This window comes from Primulina tabacum, chromosome 10 (genome assembly GCF_025594145.1).
Source record: "Primulina tabacum isolate GXHZ01 chromosome 10, ASM2559414v2, whole genome shotgun sequence".
Taxonomy (NCBI): domain Eukaryota; kingdom Viridiplantae; phylum Streptophyta; class Magnoliopsida; order Lamiales; family Gesneriaceae; genus Primulina; species Primulina tabacum.
Window position 1 is genome coordinate 36,861,312 of NC_134559.1, and position 17,377 is coordinate 36,878,688.

The 17,377-nt window shown below is 42.9% G+C and overlaps 15 non-coding genes and 3 pseudogenes across 15 annotated transcripts; all 18 read left to right on the top strand.

The window, feature by feature from the left end:
- Nucleotides 1-54: 54 nt before the first annotated feature.
- On the top strand, nucleotides 55-173 carry LOC142508800 (5S ribosomal RNA). The gene has a single exon (XR_012807003.1). It is a non-coding gene; the product is annotated as a 5S ribosomal RNA (ribosomal RNA).
- Nucleotides 174-1,516: 1,343 nt separating this feature from the next.
- Nucleotides 1,517-1,635, top strand: LOC142515819 (5S ribosomal RNA). The gene has a single exon (XR_012811643.1). It is a non-coding gene; the product is annotated as a 5S ribosomal RNA (ribosomal RNA).
- Nucleotides 1,636-2,317: 682 nt separating this feature from the next.
- LOC142517133 (5S ribosomal RNA) lies at nucleotides 2,318-2,436 on the top strand. The gene has a single exon (XR_012812892.1). It is a non-coding gene; the product is annotated as a 5S ribosomal RNA (ribosomal RNA).
- A 684-nt stretch (nucleotides 2,437-3,120) lies between these two features.
- Nucleotides 3,121-3,238, top strand: LOC142507610 (5S ribosomal RNA). Its single transcript, XR_012805863.1, has one exon. It is a non-coding gene; the product is annotated as a 5S ribosomal RNA (ribosomal RNA).
- A 683-nt stretch (nucleotides 3,239-3,921) lies between these two features.
- LOC142507934 (5S ribosomal RNA) lies at nucleotides 3,922-4,044 on the top strand. Its single transcript, XR_012806171.1, has one exon. It is a non-coding gene; the product is annotated as a 5S ribosomal RNA (ribosomal RNA).
- Nucleotides 4,045-4,727: 683 nt separating this feature from the next.
- LOC142514207 (5S ribosomal RNA) lies at nucleotides 4,728-4,846 on the top strand. Its single transcript, XR_012810113.1, has one exon. It is a non-coding gene; the product is annotated as a 5S ribosomal RNA (ribosomal RNA).
- A 1,257-nt stretch (nucleotides 4,847-6,103) lies between these two features.
- On the top strand, nucleotides 6,104-6,222 carry LOC142508746 (5S ribosomal RNA). Its single transcript, XR_012806949.1, has one exon. It is a non-coding gene; the product is annotated as a 5S ribosomal RNA (ribosomal RNA).
- Nucleotides 6,223-8,050: 1,828 nt separating this feature from the next.
- Nucleotides 8,051-8,168, top strand: LOC142508034 (5S ribosomal RNA). The gene has a single exon (XR_012806267.1). It is a non-coding gene; the product is annotated as a 5S ribosomal RNA (ribosomal RNA).
- Nucleotides 8,169-8,851: 683 nt separating this feature from the next.
- On the top strand, nucleotides 8,852-8,970 carry LOC142516584 (5S ribosomal RNA). The gene has a single exon (XR_012812371.1). It is a non-coding gene; the product is annotated as a 5S ribosomal RNA (ribosomal RNA).
- A 682-nt stretch (nucleotides 8,971-9,652) lies between these two features.
- LOC142511798 (5S ribosomal RNA) lies at nucleotides 9,653-9,777 on the top strand (annotated as a pseudogene).
- A 685-nt stretch (nucleotides 9,778-10,462) lies between these two features.
- LOC142514629 (5S ribosomal RNA) lies at nucleotides 10,463-10,581 on the top strand. The gene has a single exon (XR_012810516.1). It is a non-coding gene; the product is annotated as a 5S ribosomal RNA (ribosomal RNA).
- Nucleotides 10,582-11,265: 684 nt separating this feature from the next.
- LOC142506806 (5S ribosomal RNA) lies at nucleotides 11,266-11,384 on the top strand. The gene has a single exon (XR_012805083.1). It is a non-coding gene; the product is annotated as a 5S ribosomal RNA (ribosomal RNA).
- Nucleotides 11,385-12,066: 682 nt separating this feature from the next.
- Nucleotides 12,067-12,185, top strand: LOC142515321 (5S ribosomal RNA). The gene has a single exon (XR_012811174.1). It is a non-coding gene; the product is annotated as a 5S ribosomal RNA (ribosomal RNA).
- Nucleotides 12,186-12,866: 681 nt separating this feature from the next.
- Nucleotides 12,867-12,985, top strand: LOC142508523 (5S ribosomal RNA). Its single transcript, XR_012806732.1, has one exon. It is a non-coding gene; the product is annotated as a 5S ribosomal RNA (ribosomal RNA).
- A 1,097-nt stretch (nucleotides 12,986-14,082) lies between these two features.
- Nucleotides 14,083-14,201, top strand: LOC142511049 (5S ribosomal RNA; annotated as a pseudogene).
- A 507-nt stretch (nucleotides 14,202-14,708) lies between these two features.
- Nucleotides 14,709-14,826, top strand: LOC142517230 (5S ribosomal RNA). The gene has a single exon (XR_012812987.1). It is a non-coding gene; the product is annotated as a 5S ribosomal RNA (ribosomal RNA).
- Nucleotides 14,827-15,509: 683 nt separating this feature from the next.
- LOC142510568 (5S ribosomal RNA) lies at nucleotides 15,510-15,628 on the top strand (annotated as a pseudogene).
- Nucleotides 15,629-16,884: 1,256 nt separating this feature from the next.
- LOC142506970 (5S ribosomal RNA) lies at nucleotides 16,885-17,003 on the top strand. Its single transcript, XR_012805239.1, has one exon. It is a non-coding gene; the product is annotated as a 5S ribosomal RNA (ribosomal RNA).
- The last annotated feature ends 374 nt before the right edge of the window (nucleotides 17,004-17,377 follow it).

The following is a 17,377-nucleotide window of genomic DNA, read 5'->3' on the forward strand; positions in this document are numbered from 1 at the left end:
GCCCGCCCCACACGTACGCGAGGGATATAAGAATAAACATCCCTACTCAATGTCGGGTGCGATCATACCAGCACTAATGAATCGGATCCCATCATAACTCCGAAATTAAGCGTGCTTGGGCGAGAGCAGTACTAGGATGGGTGACCCCCTGGGAAGTCCTCGTGTTATACCCCTTTTCGTGTTTTTCTATTTTTGATTACTTGTTGACAGACGATTTTCGGCTAAAATAATCTGAATCTTGATCGTGACCAGATAAGACATGTGAAATCAACGTAGCTCGGGCACTGCCGGATTTGACAAAATTGTAGGCTAATTTGGTTGTAAATGGGCAAACGAACGAGATTCATTACTCTGCAATGATTTGGCGAGAGTTTAGCCGAATTCCTTCTCTAAGACCCTCTAATTTGCGATTTTTCGCTTCTGTTAAGCTTCCATTTCCTCGAGAAATCCGCTTAGGAAGTTCGAAATTCGATTTCGGTTCCATTTTATCGTATCCCAAGTATAATAATAGCTTTACATTCGTTATTTTATTCTTCTTATTTTTTTCTATTTTATGGGAACATTTAGCGATTTTTGTTGTCGTGAGCCGGTTCTGTGCGGAAGGGAATGACGCTGATTACTCCGAAGATGGTTATCTCATTAAAAACAATTATTTCGACTGTTTTAGCCTTAATTTACGTAAATGGTCGCGACACGAGGACTGCCCAGGGAGGTCACCCATCCTAGCTCTGCCATCGCGCCAGAACGCTTAACTTCATGGTTCTGATTGGGCGAGAGCAGTGCCGCGTGTTGTCCATCGCCGCCCGCCCCACACGTACGCGAGGGATATAAGAATAAACATCCCACTCAATGTCGGGTGCGATCATATCAATAAACATCCTATCAAATCATCTGAATCTCGATCGGGACCAGATAAGACATGTGAAATCAACGTAGCTCGGGCACTGCAGGATTTGGAAAAAATTGCAGCCTAATTTGATTGTAAACTAGCAAACGAAGGAGATTCATTACTCTGCAATGAGCTGACGAGATTTTAGTCGAATTCCTTCTCTAAGACCCTCTAATTTGCGATTTTCCACTTCTGTTAAGCTTCCGTTTCCTCGAGAAATCCTCTTAGGAAGTTCGAAATTCGATTTCGGTTCCATTTTATCGTATCCCAGACATAATAATAGCTCTACATTCGCTATTTTTTTCTTCTTATTTTTTTCCTATTTTCTGGGAACATTTAGCGATTTTTGTTGTCGCGAACCGGTTTTGTTCGGAAGGGTATGACGCAGATTACTCCGGAGACGGTTAACTCATTAAAAACAATTATGTCGACTGTTTTATCCATAATTTACGTAAACAATCGCGACACGAAGACCTCCCAGGGAGGTCACCCATCCTAGCTCTGCCATCGCGCCAGAACGCTTAACTTCATGGTTCTGATTGGGCGAGAGCAGTGCCGCGTGTTGTCCATCGCCGTCCGCTCCACACGTACGCGAGGGATATAAGAATAAACATCCGACTCAATGTCGGGTGCGATCATACCAGCACTAATGCACCGGATCTCATCAGAACTCCGAAGTTAAGCGTGCTCGGGCGAGAGCAGAACTAGGATGGGTGACCCCCTGGAAAGTCCTCGTGTTGCACCCCTTTTCATGTTTTTCTATTTCTGATTACTTGATGACAGACGATTTTGGGATCAAATCATCTGAATCTCGATCGTGACAAGATAAGACATGTGAAATCAATGTAGCTCGGGCACTGCCGGATTTGGACAAAATTGTAGCCTAATTAGATTGTAAATGGGCAAACGAACGGGACTCATTATTCCGCAATGAGCTGGCGAGATTTTAGCCGAATTCCTTCTCTAAGACCATCTAATTTGCGATTTTCCGCTTCTGTTAAGCTTCCGTTTCCTCGAAAAATCCGCTTACATAGTCCAAAATTCATTTCCGGTTTCATTTTATCGTATCCCAGGCATAATAATAGATTTACATTCGCTATTTTCTTATTCTTATTTTTTTTCAATTTTCAGGGAACATTTAATGATTTTTGTTGTCGTGAGCCGGTTCTGTGCGGAAGGGTATGACGCAGATTACTCCGGAGATGGTTAACTCATTAAAAACAATTATTTCAACTGTTTAGCCATAATTTACGTAAACGGTCGCGACACGAGGACTTCCCACGGAGGTCACCCATCCTAGCTCTGCCATCGCGCCAGAACGCTTAACTTCATGGTTCTGATTGGGCGAGAGCAGTGCCGCATGATGTCCATCGCCGCCCGCTCCACACGTACTCGAGGGATATAAGAATAAACATCTCACTCAATGTCGGGTGCAATCATACCAGCACTAATGCTCCGGATCCCATCAGAACACCGAAGTAAAGCGTGCTTGGGCGAGAGCAGTAAGAGGATGGGTGACCCCCTGCGAAGTCCTCGTGTTGCACCCCTTTTCGTGTTTTTCTATTTTTGATTACTTGTTGACAGACGATTTTCGGCTCAAATCATTTGAATCTCGATCGGGACCAGATAAGACATGTGAAATCAACATAGCTCGGGCACTGCCGGATTTGGACAAAATTGTAGCCTAATTTGATTGTAAACGGGCAAACGAACGAGACTAATTACTCCGCAATGAGCTGGCGAGATTTTAGCCGAATTCCTTCTCTAAGACCCTTTAATTTGCGATTTTCCGCTTCTTTTAAGCTTCCGTTTCATCGAGAAATTCGCTTAGGAAGTCCGAAATTCGATTTCGGTTCCATTTTATTGTATCAAAGGAATAATAATAGCTTTACATTCGCTATTTTATTCTTCTTAATTATTTTTCTATTTTCCGGGAACATTTAGCGATTTTTGTTGTTGTGAGCCGGTTCTATGCGGAAGGGTATGACCCAGATTACTCCGGAGACTGTTAAATCATTAAAAACAATTATTTCTACGGTTTTAGCCATAATTTACGTAAACGGTCGCGACACAAGAACTTCCCAGGGAGGTCACCCATCCTCGCTCTGCCATCGCGCCAGAATGCTTAACTTCATGGTTTTGATTGGGCGAGAGCAGTGCCGCGTGTTGTCCATCGTCGCCCGCTCCACACGTACTCGAGGGATATAAGAATAAACATCCCACTCAATGTCGGGTGCGATCATACCAGCACTAATGCACCGGATCCCATCAGAATTCCGAAGTAAAGCGTGCTTGGCGAGAGCAGTACTAGGATGGGTGACCCCCTAGGAACTTCTCGTGTTGCACCCGTTTTCGTGTTTTTCTTTTTTTTATTACTTGTTGACAAACGATTTTCGGCTCAAATCCTCTGAATCTCGATCGGGACCAGATAAGACATGTGAAATCAACGTAACTCGGGCACTGCCAGATTTGGACAAAATTGTAGCCTAATTTGATTGTAAACGGGCAAACGAACGAGACTAATTACTCCGCAATGAGTTGGAAAGATTTTAGCCGAATTCCTTCTCTAAAACCCTTTAATTTGCGATTTTCCGCTTCTGTTAAACTTCCGTTTCCTCGAGAAAATCGCTTAGGAAGTTCGAAATTCGATTCCGGTTCCATTTTATCGTATCCCAGGAATAATAATAGCTTTACATTCGCTATTTTATTCTTCTTAATTATTTTTCTATTTTCTTGGAACATATAGTGATTTTTGTTGTCGTGAGCCGGTTCTGTGCGAGGGGTATGACACAGATTACTCCGGAGATGGTTAACTCATTAAAAACAATTATTTCGAATGTTTTATCCATAATTTACGTAAACGATCGCGACACGAGGACTTCTCAGGGAGGTCACCCATCCTAGCTCTGCCATCGCGCCAGAACGCTTAACTTCATAGTTCTGATTGGGCGAGAGCAGTGTAGCGTGTTGTCCATCGTCGCCCGCTCCACACGTACACGAGGAATATAAGAATAAACATCCCACTCAATTTCGGGTGCGATCATACCAGCACTAATGCACCGGATTCCATCAGAACTCCGAAGTTAAGCGTGCTTGGGCGAGAGCAGTACTAGAATGGGTGATGGACCCCCTGGGAAGTCCTCGTGTGGCACCTCTTTTCATGTTTTTCTATTTTTGATTACTTCTTGACAGACGATTTTCGGCTCAAATCATCTGAATCTCGATCGTGACCAGATAAGACATGTGAATCAACGTAGCTCGGGCACTGCCGGATTTGGACAAAATTGTAGCCTAATTAGATTTAAACGGGCAAACGAACGAGACTCATTACTCCGCTATGAGCTGGCGAGATTTTAGCCGAATTTCTTCTCTAAGACCTTCTAATTTGCGATTTTCCGCTTCTGTTAAGCTTCTGTTTCCTCGATATATACGCTTACGAAGTCCAAAATTCATTTCCGGTTTCATTTTATCGTATCCCAGGCAAAATAATAGAGTTACATTCGCTATTTTCCTATTAATATTATTTTTTTCTATTTTCAGGGAACATTTAATGATTTTTGTTGTCGTGAGCCGGTTCTGTGCGGAAGGGTATGACGCAGATTACTCCGGAGATGGTTAACTCATTAAAAACAATTATTTCTACTGTTTTAGCCATAATTTACGTAAACGATCGCGACACGAGGACTTCCCACGGAGGTCACCCATCCTAGCTCTACCGTCGCGCCAGAACGCTTAACTTCATGGTTCTGATTTGGCGAGAGCAGTGCCGCATGTTGTCCATCGCCGCCCGCTCCACACGTACTCGAGGGATATACGAATAAACATCCCACTCAATGTCGGGTGCGATCATACCAGCACTAATGCACCGGATCCCATCAGAACTCCGAAGTAAAGCGTGCTTGGACGAGAGTAGTAATAGGATGGGTGACCCCCTGCGAAGTCCTCGTGTTGCACCCCTTTTCGTGTTTTTCTATTTTTGATTACTTGTTGACAGACGACTTTCGCCTCAAATCATCTGAATCTCGATCGGGACCAGACAAGACATGTGAAATCAACGTAGCTCGGGCACTGCCGGATTTGGACAAAATTGTAGGCTAATTTGATTGTAAACGGGCAAACGGACGAGACTTATTTCTACGCAATGAGCTGACGAGATTTTAGCCGAATTCCTTCTCTAAAACCCTCTAATTTGCGATTACCGCTTCTCTTAAGCTTTCGTTTCCTCGAGAAATCCGCTTAGGAAGTCCGAAATTCGATTCCGATTTAATTTTATCGTATCCCAGGCATAATAATAGCTTTACATTCGCTATTTTCTTCTTCTTATTTTTTTTTTCTATTTTCTGGGAACATTTAGCGAGTTTTGTTTTCGTGAGCCGGTTTTGTGCGGAAGGGCATGACGTAGATTACTCCGGAGATGGTTAACTCTTTAAAAACAATTATTTTGACTGTTTTATCCATAATTTACGTAAACGGTCGGGACACGAGGACTTCCCAGGGAGGTCACCCATCCTAACTCTGCCATCGCGCCAGAACGCTTAACTTCATGGTTTTCATTACTTGTTGACAGACGATTTTCGGCTCAAATCATCTGAATCTCGATCGGGACCAGATAAGACATGTGAAATCAACGTAGCTCGGGCACTGCCAGATTTGGACAAAATTGTAGCCTAATTTGATTGTAAACGAGCAAACAAACGAGACTCATTACTCCGCAATGAGCTGGCGAGATTTTAGCCGAATTCCTTCTCTAAGACCCTCTAATTTGCGATTTTCCGCTTTTGTTAAGCTTCCGTTTCCTCGAGAAATCCGCTTAGGAAGTTTGAAATTCGATTCCGGTTCCATTTTATCGTATCCCAGGCATAATAATAGCTTTACATTCGCTATTTTCTTCTTCTTATTTTTTTTTCTATTTTCTGGGAAAATTTAGAGATTTTTGTATTCGTGAGCCGGTTCTGTGCGAAAGGGTATGACGTAGATTACTCCAGAGACGATTAACACATTAAAAACAATTATTTCGATTGTTTTATCCATAATTTACGTAAATGGTCACGACACGAGGACTTCCCAGGGAGTTCACCCATCCTAGCTCTGCCATCGCGCCAGAACGCTTAACTTCATGGTTCTGATTGGGCGAGAGCAGTGCCTCGTGTTGTCCATCGCCGCCCGCTCTACACGTTCTCGAGAGATATAAGAATAAACACCCCACTCATTGTCGGGTGTGATCATACCAGCACTAATGCACCGGATCCCATCAGAACTTTGAAGTTAAGTGTGCTTGGTCGAGAGCAGTACTAGGATGGGTGACCCCCTTGAAAGTCCACGTTTTGCACCCCTTTTCGTGTTTTTCTATTTTTGATTACTTGTTGACAGACGATTTTCGGCTCAAATCATCTGAATCTCGATCAGGACCAGATAAGACAAGTGAAATCAACGTAGCTCGGGCACTGCCGGATTTGGAAAAAATTGTAGGCTAATTTGATTGTAAACGGGCAAACGAACGAGACTAATTACATCGCAATGAGCTGGCAAGATTTTAGCCGAATTTCTTCTCTAAATCCCTCTAATTTACGATTTTCCGCTTCTGTTAAGCTTCTGTTTCCTCGAAAAATCCGTTTAGGAAGTCCGAAATTTGATTCCGGTTCCATTTTATCGTATCCCAAGCATAATAATAGCTTTACATTCGCTATTTTCTTCTTCTTATTTTTTTTTTCTATTTTCTGGGAACATTTAGCGAGTTTTGTTTTCGTGAGCCGGTTTTGTGTGGAAGGGCATGACGTAGATTACTCCGGAGATGGTTAACTCATTAAAAACAATTATTTTGACTGTTTTATCCATAATTTACGTAAACGGTCGCGACACGAGGACTTCCCAGGGAGGTCACCCATCCTAACTCTGCCATCGCGCCAGAACGCTTAACTTCATGGTTTTCATTACTTGTTGACAGACGATTTTCGGCTCAAATCATCTGAATCTCGATCGGGACCAGATAAGACATGTGAAATCAACGTAGCTCGGGCACTGCCAGATTTGGACAAAATTGTAGCCTAATTTGATTGTAAACGGGCAAACAAACGAGACTCATTATTCCGCAATGAGCTGGCGAGATTTTAGCCGAATTCCTTCTCTAAGACCCTCTAATTTGCGATTTTCCGCTTTTGTTAAGCTTCCGTTTCCTCGAGAAATCCGCTTAGGAAGTTTGAAATTCGATTTCGGTTCCATTTTAATCATATCCCAGGCATAATAATAGCTTTACATTCGCTATTTTCTTCTTCTTAATTTTTTTTCTATTTTCTTGGAACATTTCGCGATTTTTGTTGTTGTGAGCCGGTTCTGTGTGGAAGGGTATGAAGTAGATTACGCCGGAGATGGTTAACTCATTAAAAACAATTATTTCGACTGTTTTATTTATAATTTACGAAAACGTTCGCGACACGAGGACTTCCCAGGGAGGTCACCCATCCTAGCTCTGCCATCGCGCCAGAACGCTTAACTTCATGGTTTTGATTACTTGTTGACAGACAATGTTCAGCTCAAATCATCTGAATCTCGATCGGGACCAGTTAAGTCATGTGAAATCAACGTAGCTCGGGCACTGCCGGATTTGGACAAAATTGTAGCCTAATTTGATTGTAAACGGGCAAACGAACGAGACTCTTTACTCCGCAATGAGCGGGCGAGATTTTAGCCGAATTCCTTCTCTAAAACCCTCTAATATGCGATTTTTCGCTTCTGTTAAGCTTCCGTTTCCTCGAGAAATCCGTTTAGGAAGTCCGAAATTCGATTTCGGTTCAATTTTATCGTATCCCAGGCATAATAATAGCTTTACATTAGCTATTTTCTTCTTATTTTTTTTCTATTTTATGGGAACATTTAGCGATTTTTGTTGTCGTGAGCTGGTTCTGTGCGGAAGGATATGACGCAGATTACTCCGGAGACGGTTAACTCATTAAAAACAATTATTTCGACTTTTTTCGCTATAATTTCCGTAAACGGTCGCGACACGAGGACTTCCCATGGAGGTCACCCATCCTAGCTCTTCAATCGCGCCAGAACGCTTAACTTCCTAGTTCTTATTGAGCGAGAGCAGTGCCGCGTGTTGTCCATCGCCGCCCGCACCACACGTACTCGAGGGATATAAGAATAAACATCCCACTCAATGTCGGGTGCGATCATACCAGCACTAATGCACCGGATCCCATCAGAACTTCGAAGTTAAGCGTGCTTGGGCGATAGCAGTACTAGGATGGGTGACCCCTGGGTAGTCCACGTTTTGCACCCTTTTTCGTGTTTTTCTATTTTTGATTACTTGTTGACAGACGATTTTCGGCTCAAATCATCTGAATCTCGATCGGGACCAGATAAGACATGTGAAATCAACATATCTCGGGAACTGCCGTATTTGGACAAAATTGTATGCTAATTTGATTGTAAACGGGCAAACGAAGGAGACTCATTACCCCGCAATGAGCTGGCAAGATTTTAGCCGAATTCCTTCTCTAAGATCCTCTAATTTGCGATTTTTCGCTTCTGTTAAGCTTTCGTTTCCTCGAGAAATCCGCTTAGGAAGTCCGAAATTCGATTCCGATTTAATTTTATCGTATCCCAGGCATAATAATAGCTTTACATTCGCTATTTTCTTCTTCTTAATTTTTTCCTATTTACTGGGAACATTTAGCGATTTTTGTTGTAGTGAGCCGGTTATGTGCGGAAGGGTATGAAGTAGATTACTCAGGAGACGATTTACTCACTAAAAACAATTATTTCGACTGTTTTAGCTATAATTTATGTAAACGGTCGCGACACGAGGACTTCCCAAGTAGGTCACCCATCTTAGCTCTGCCATCAAGCCAGAACGCTTAACTTCATGGTTCTGATTGGGCGAGAGCAGTGCCGCGTGTTGTCCATCGGCGCCCGCGCCACACGTACTCAAGGGATATAAGAATAAACATCCCACTCAATGTCGGGTGCGATCATACCAGCACTAATGCACCGGATCCCATCAGAACTCCGAAGTTAAGCGTGCTTGGGCGAGAGCAGTACTGGGATGGTTGACCCTCTTGGAAGTCCTCATGTTGCAACCCTTTTCGTGTTTTTCTATCTTTGATTACTTGTTGACAGACGATTTTGGGCTCAAATCATCTGAATCTCGATCGGGGCCTGATAAGTGATGTAAAATCAACGTAGCTCGGGCACTGTCGGATTTGGACAAAAGTGTAGGCTAATTTTATTGTAAACGGGCAAACGAACGAGACTCATTACTCCGCAATGAGCTGGCGTGATTTTAGCCGAATTCCTTCTCCAAGACCCTTTAATTTGCGATTTTCCGCTTCCGTTAAGCTTCCGTTTCCTCGAGAAATCCGTTTAAGAAGTCCGAAATTCGATTTCGGTTCCATTTTATCGTATCCCAGGTATAATAATAGCTTTACATTTGCTATTTTCTTCTTCTTATTTTTTTCTATTTTCTGTGAACATTTAGCGATTTTTGTTGTCGTGAGCCGGTTCTGTGTAGAAGGGTATAACAAAAATTACTCCGGAGACGGTTAACTCATTAAAAGAAATTATTTCGACTGTTTTATCCATAATTTACGTAAACGGTCGCGACACTAGGACTTCCCAGGGAGGTCACCCATCCTAACTCTGCCATTGCGCCAGAACGCTTAACTTCATATTTCTGATTGGGCGAGAGCAGTGCCGCGTGTTGTCCATCGCCGCCTGCGCCACACGTACTCGAGGGATATAAGAATAAACATCCCACTCAATGTCGGGTGCGATCATACCAGCACTAAAGCAACGGATCCCATCTGAACTCCAAAGTTAAGCGTTCTTGGGCGAGACCAGTACTAGGATGAGTGACCCCGACCCCATGGGAAGTCCCCGTGTTGCACGCCTTTTCGTGTTTTTCTATTTTTGATTACCTCTTGACAGACGATTTTCGGCTCAAATCATCCGAATCTCGATCGTGACCAGATAAGACATGTTAAATCAACGTAGCTCGGGCACTGCCGGATTTGGACAAAATTGTTGCCTAATTTGATTGTAAACGGTCAAACGAACGATTCTCATTACTTCGCAATGAGCTGGCGAGATTTTAGCCGAATTCCTTCTCTAAGACCCTCTAATTTGCGATTTTCCGCTTCGGTTAAGCTTCCGTTTTTCCTCGAGAAATCCGTTTAGGAAGTCAGAAATTCGATTCCGGTTCCATTTTATCGTATCCCAAGCATAATAATAGCTTTACATTCGCTCTTTTCTTCATCTTATTTTTTTTATATTTTCTTGGAACATTAGCGATTTTTGTTGTCGTGAGCCGGTTCTGTGCGGAAAGGTATGACGCAGATTACTCAAGAGACGGTTAACTCATTAAAAACAATTATTTCGACTGTTTTAGCTATAATTTACGTACACGGTCGCGACACGAGGATTTTCCCAGGGAGGTCACCCATCCTAGCTCTGCCATCACGCCAGAACGCTTAACTTCATGGTTCTGATTGGACGAGAGCAGTTCCGCGTGTTGTCCATCGCCGCCCGCGCAACACGTACTCGAGGGATATAAAAATAAACATCCCACTAAATGTCGGGTGTGATCATACCAGCAATAATGCACCGGATCCCATGAGAACTCCGAAGTTAAGCGTGCTTGGGCGAGAGCAGTACTAGAATGGGTGACCCCCTGAGAAGTCCTCGTGTTGCACCCCTTTTCGTGTTTTTCTATTTTTGATTACTTGTTGACAGACGATTTTCGGCTCAAATCATCTGAATCTCGATCGGGACAAGATAAGTCTTGTGAAATCAACCTAGCTCGGGCATTGCCGGATTTGGACAAAATTGTAGCATAATTTGATTGTAAACGGGCAAACGAAAGAGACTCATTACTCCGCAATGAGCTGGTGAGATTTTAGCCGAATTCTTTTTCTAAGACCCTCTAATTTGCGATTTTCCGCTTCTGTTAAACTTCTGTTTCCTCGAGAAATCCATTTAGGAAGTCCAAAATTCGATTCCGGTTTCATTTTATCGTATCCCAGGCATAATAATAGCTCTACATTCGCTATTTTCTTATTCTTATTTTTTTTTCTATTTTCTGGGAACATTTAGCGATTTTTGTTGTCGTGAGCCGGTTCTGTGCGGAAGGGTATGACGCAGATTACTCCGAAGACAGTTAACTCATTAAAAACAATTATTTCGACTATTTTATCCATAATTTACGTAAACGATCGCGACACGAGGACTTCCCAGGGAGGTCACCCATCCTTGCTCTGCCATCGCGCCAGAACGCTTAACTTCATGGTTCTGATTGGGCGAGAGCAGTGCCGCGTGTTGTCCATCGCTGCCCGCGCCACACGTACTCGAGAGATATAAGAATAAACATCCCACTCAATGTCAGGTGCGATCATACCAGCTCTAATGGAACGGATCCCATCAGAACTCCGAAGTTAAGCGTGCTTGGGCGAGAGCAGTACTAGGATGGATGACCCCCTGGGAAGTCCTCGTGTTGCACCCCTTTTCGTGTTTTTCTATTTTTGATTACTTGTTGACAGACAATTTTCTGCTAAATCATCTGAATCTATATCGGGACGAGATAAGACATGTGAAATCAATGTAGCAAGGGCACTGCCGGATTTGGACAAAATTGTAGCCTAATTTGATTGTAAACGGGCAAACGAACGAGACTCATTACTCCGCAATGAGCTGGCGAGATTTAGCCAAATTCCTTCTCTAAAACCCTCTAATTTGAGATTTTCCGCTTCTGTTATGCTTCCGTTTACTCGAGAAATCCGTTTAGGAAGTCCGAAATTCGATTTTGGTTCCATTTTATCGTATCCCCGGCATAATAATAGCTTTACATTCGCTATTTTTTTCTTCTTATTTTTTTTTCAATTTTTTGGGAACATTTACCGATTTTTGTTGTCGTGAGTCGGTTCTGTGCGGAAGGGTATGACGCAGATTACTTCGGAGACGATTAACTCATTAAAAACAATTATTTCGACTTTTTTAGCTATAATTTACGTAAACGGTCGAGACACGAGGATTTCCCAGGGAGGTCACCCATCCTAGCTCTGCCATCGCGCCAGAACGCTTAACTTCTTGTTTTTGATTGGCCAAGAGAAATGCCGCGTGTTGTCCATCGCCGCCCGCGCCACACGTACTCGAGGGATATAAGAATAAACATACCACTCAATCTCTGGTGCGATCATACCAGAACTAATGCACCGGATCCCATCAGGACTCCGAAGTTAAGAGTGCTTGGGCGAGAGCAATACTAGGATGGGTGACCCCCTGGGAAGTCCTCGTGTTGCACCCCTTTTCGTGTTTTCTATTTTTGATTACTTGTTGACAAAAGATATTCGGCTCAAATAATCTAAATCTCGATCGGGACCAGATAAGACATGTGAAATCAACGTAGCTCGGGCACTGCCTGATTTGGACAAAATTGTAGCCTAATTTTTTTGTAAACGGGCAAACGAACGAGACTCATTACTCTGCAATGAGCTGGCGAGATTTTAGCCGAATTACTTCTCTAAGACCCTCTAATTTGCGATTTTCCGCTTCTGTTAAGCTTCTGTTTCCTCGAGAAATCCGCTTAGGAAGTCCGAAATTCGATTCCGGTTCCATTTTATCGTATCCCAGGCATAATAATAGCTTTACATTCGCTATTTTCTTCTTCTTATTTTTTTTCTATTTTCGGGGAACATTTAGCAATTTTTGTTGTCGTGAGCCGGTTCTGTGCGGAAAGGTATGACGCAGATTACTCCGGAGACGGTAAACTCATTAAAAACAATTATTTCGATTGTTTTAGCTATAATTATGTAAACGGTCGCGACACAAGGACTCCCAAGGGAGGTCACCCATCCTAGCTCTGTCATCGCGCCAGAACGCTTAAATTCATGGTTCTGATTGGGCGAGAGCAGTGCCGCGTGTTGTCCATCGCCGCCAGCTCAACACGTACTCGAGAGATATAAGAATAAACGTCCCACTCAATGTCGGGTTCGATCATACCAGCAGTAATGCACCGGATCCCATCAGAACTCCGAAGTTAAGCGTGCTTGGACGAGAGCTGTACTAGGATGGGTGACCCCCTGGAAAGTCCTCGTGTTGCAACCCTTTTCAAGTTTTTCTGTTTTTGATTACTTGTTGACAGACGATTTTCGGCTCAAATCATCTGAATCTCGATCGTGACCAGATAAGACATGTGAAATCAACGTAGCTCGGGCACTGCCGGAGACGGTTAACTCATTAAAAACAATTATTTCGACTATTTTAGCTATAATTTACGTAAACGGTCGCGACACGAGGACTTCCCACGGAGGTCACCCATCCTAGCTTTGCCATCGCGCAAAAACACTTAACTACATGGTTCTGATTGGGCGAGAGAAGTGCCGCGTGTTGTCCATCGACGCCCGCTCCACACGTACTCAAGGGATATAAGAATAAACATCCTACTCCGAAGTTAAACGTTCTTGGGAAAGAGCAGTACGAGGATGGGTGACCCCCTGGGAAGTCCTCGTGTTGCACCCCTTTTCATGTTTTTCTATTTTTGATTGCATGTTGAAAGACAATTTTCTACTAAAATTATCTGAATCTCGATCGGGACCAGATAAGACATGTGAAATCAACGTAGCTCGGGCACTGCTGGATTTGGACAAAATTGTAGCATAATTTGATTGTAAATGGGCAAACGAACGAGGCTCAGTACTCCGCAATGAGCTGGCGGGATTTTAGCCGAATTTTTTTTCTAAGACCCTCTAATTTGCGATTTTCCGCTTCTGTTAAGCTTCCGTTTCCTCGAGAAATCCGCTTAGGAAGTCCGAAATTCGATTCCTGTTCCATTTTATCGCATCACAGGCATAATAATAGCTTTACATTCGCTATTTTCTTCTTTTTATTTTTTTTCTATTTTCTGGGAACATTTAGCGATTTTTGTTCTCATGAGCCGGTTCTGTGCGGAAGGGTATGACGCAGATTACTTCGGAGATGGTTAACTCATTAAAAACAATTATTTCGACTGTTTTAGCCATAATTTACGTAAACGGTCGTGACACGCGGACTTCCCAGGGAGGTCACCCATCCTAGCTCTACCATCACGCTAGAATGCTTAACTTCATGGTTCTGATTGGGCGAGAGCAGTGCCGCGTGTTGTCCATCGCCGCCCGCGCCACACGTACTCGAGGGATATAAGAATAAACGTCCCACTCAATGTTGGGTTCGATCTTATCAGTACTAATGCACCGGATACCATTAGAACTCCGAAGTTAAGCGTGCTTGGGCGAGAGCTGTACTAGGATGGGTGACCCCCTGGGAAGTCATCGTGTTGCACCCCTTTTCGTGTTTTTCTATTTTTGATTACCTGTTGACAGACGATTTTCGGCTCAAATCATCTGAATCTCGATTGAGAGCTTTTAATTTGCGATTTTCAGCTTCTGTTAAGCTTTTGTTTCTCTAGAAATCCGTTTAGAAGTCCGAAATTCGATTCCGGTTCCATTTTATCGTATCTTAGACATAATAATAGCTTTACATTCGCTATTTTCTTCTTCTTATTTTTTTCAGTTTTCTGGGAACATTTAACGATTTTTGTTGTCGTGAAATGGTTCTGTGCGGAAGGGTATGGCGCAGATTACTCCGGAGACGGCTAACTCATTAAAAAAATTATTTCGACTGTTTTATCCATAATTTACGTAAACGGTCGCGACACGAGGACTTCCCAGGGAGGTCACCCATCCTAGCTCTGCCATCGCGCCAGAAAGCTTAACTTCATGGTTCTATTGTCAATCGCCGCCCGCTTCACACGTACTCGTGGGATCTAAGAATAAACATCCCACTCAATGTTAGGTGCGTTCATACCAGCACTAATGCACCGGATCCCATCAGAACTTCGAAGTTAAGCGTGCTTGGGCGAGAGCAGTACTAGGATGGGTGATCCCTGGGAAGTCCTCGTGTTGCACCCCTCTTCGTGTTTTTCTATTTTTGATTACTTATTGACAGACGATTTTCGGCTCAAATCTTCTGAATCTCGATCGGGACCAGATAAGCCATGTGAAATCAACGTAGCTCGGACACTGCCAGATTTGGACAAAATTGTAGCCTAATTTGATTGTAAACGGGCAAACGAACGAGACTCATTGCTTTGCAATGAGCTGGCGAGATTTTAGCCGAATTCCTTCTTTAAGACACTCTAATTTGCGATTTTCCGCTTCTTTTGAGCTTCCGTTTCCTCGAGAAATCCGCTTAGGAAGTCCGAAATTCGATTTCGGTTCCATTTTATCGTATCCTAGGCATAATAATAGCTTTATATTCGCTATTTTCTTCATCTTATTTTTTTTCTATTTTCTGGGAACATTTAGCGATTTTAGTTGTCGTGAGCCGGTTCTGTGCGGAAGGGTATGACGCAGATTACTCCGGAGATGGTTAACTCATTAAAAACAAATATTTCGACTGTTTTAGCTATAATTTCCGTAAACAGTCGCGACACGAGGACTTCCCAGGAAAGTCACCCATCCTAGCTCTGCCATCGCGCCAAAACGCTTAACTTCTTGGTTCTGATTTTGCGAGAGCAGTGCCGCGTGTTGTCCATCGCCGCCAGCTCCACACGTACTCGAGGGATATAAGAATAAACGTCCCACTCAATGTCGGGTTCGATCATACCAGCACTAATGCACTGGATCCCATCAGAACTCCGAAGTTATGCGTGTTTGGTCGAGAGCAGTACTAGGATGGGTGACCCCTTGGGATGTCCTCGTGTTGCACCCATTTACGTGTTTTTCTATTTTCGATTACTAGTTGACAGATGATTTTCGGCTCAAATCATCTGAATCTCGATCGGGACCTGATAAGACATGTTAAATAAACGTAGCTCGGGCCTTGCCGGATTTGGACAAAATTGTAGGCTAATTTTATGGTAAACGTGCTAACAAACGAGACTTGTTACTCAGCAATGAGCTGACGAGATTTTAGCCGAATTCCTTCTCTAAGACCCTCTAATTTGCGATTTTCCGTTTCTGTTAAGCTTCCGTTTCCTCAATAAATATGTTTAGGAAGTTTGAAATTCGATTCCAGTTCTATTTTATCGTATCCCAGGCAAAATAATAGCTTTACATTCGCTATTTTCTTCTTCTTATTTTTTTTCTATTTTCTGGGAACATTTATAGATTTTTGTTGTCGTGAGCCGGTTCGGTGCGGAAAGGTATCACGCAGATAACTCTAGAGACGGTTAACTCATAAAAAAAAATTATTTCGACTGTTTTAGCTATAATTTACGTAAAAGGTCACGACACGAGGACTTCCCAGGATGGGCGACCCCCTGGGAAGTCCTTGTGTTGCACCTCTTTTCGTGTTTTTCTATTTTTGATTACTTGTTCATAGACGATTTTCGGATCAAATCATCTGAATCTCGATCGGGACCAGATAAGACATGTGAAATCAACGTAGCTCGGGCACTGCCGGATTTGGACAAAATTGTTGGCTAATTTGATTGTAAACGGGCAAACAAACGAGACTCATTACTCTTCAATGAGCTGACGAGATTTTATCCGAATTCCTTCTCTAAGACCCTCTAATATGTGATTTTCTGCTTCTTTTAAGCTTCCGTTTCCTCGAGAAATCTGTTTAGGAATTCCGAAATTCGATTCCGGTTCCATTTTATCGTATCCGAGGCATAATAATAGCTTTACGTTCGATATTTTCTTCTTCTTATTTTTTTTCTATTTTCTGGGAACATTTAGCGATTTTTGTTGTCGTGAGCTGGTTCTGTCGGAATGGTATGACGCAGATTACAACGGAGACGGTTAACTCATTAAAAACAATTATTTCGACTATTTTACTATAATTTACGTAAACGGTCGCGACACGAGGACTGCCCAGGGAGGTCACCCATCCTAGCTCATCCATTGCGCCAGAACGCTTAACTTCATGATTCTTATTGGGCGAGAGCAGTGACGTGTGTTGACCATCGCCGATCGCGCCACACGTACTCGAGGGATATAATAATAAACATCCGACTCAATGACGGGTGCGATCATTCCAGCACTAATGCACCGGATCCCATTAGAACTCCGAAGTTAAGCGTGCTTGGGTGAGACCAGCACTAGGATGGGTGACCCCTTGTGAAGTCCTCGTGTTGCACCCATTTTCGTGTTTTTCTATTTTTAATTACTTGTTGACATACGATTTTCTGCTCAAATCATATGAATCTCGATCGGGACAAAATAAGATATGTGAAATCAACATATCTAGGGCACTGCCGGATTTGGACAAAATTGTAGCGTAATTTGATTGTAAACGGTCTTAGCCGAATTCCTTCTCTAAGACCTTCTAATTTGCGATTTTCCGCTTATGTTAAGCTTCCGTTTTCTCAAGAAATCCGCTTAGGAAGTCCGAAATTCGATTACGGTTCCATTTTATCGTTTCCTTGGTATAATAATAGCTTTACATTCGCTATTTTCTTCTTTTTATTTTTTTTCTATTTTCTAGAAACATTTAGTGATTTTTGTTGTCGTGAGC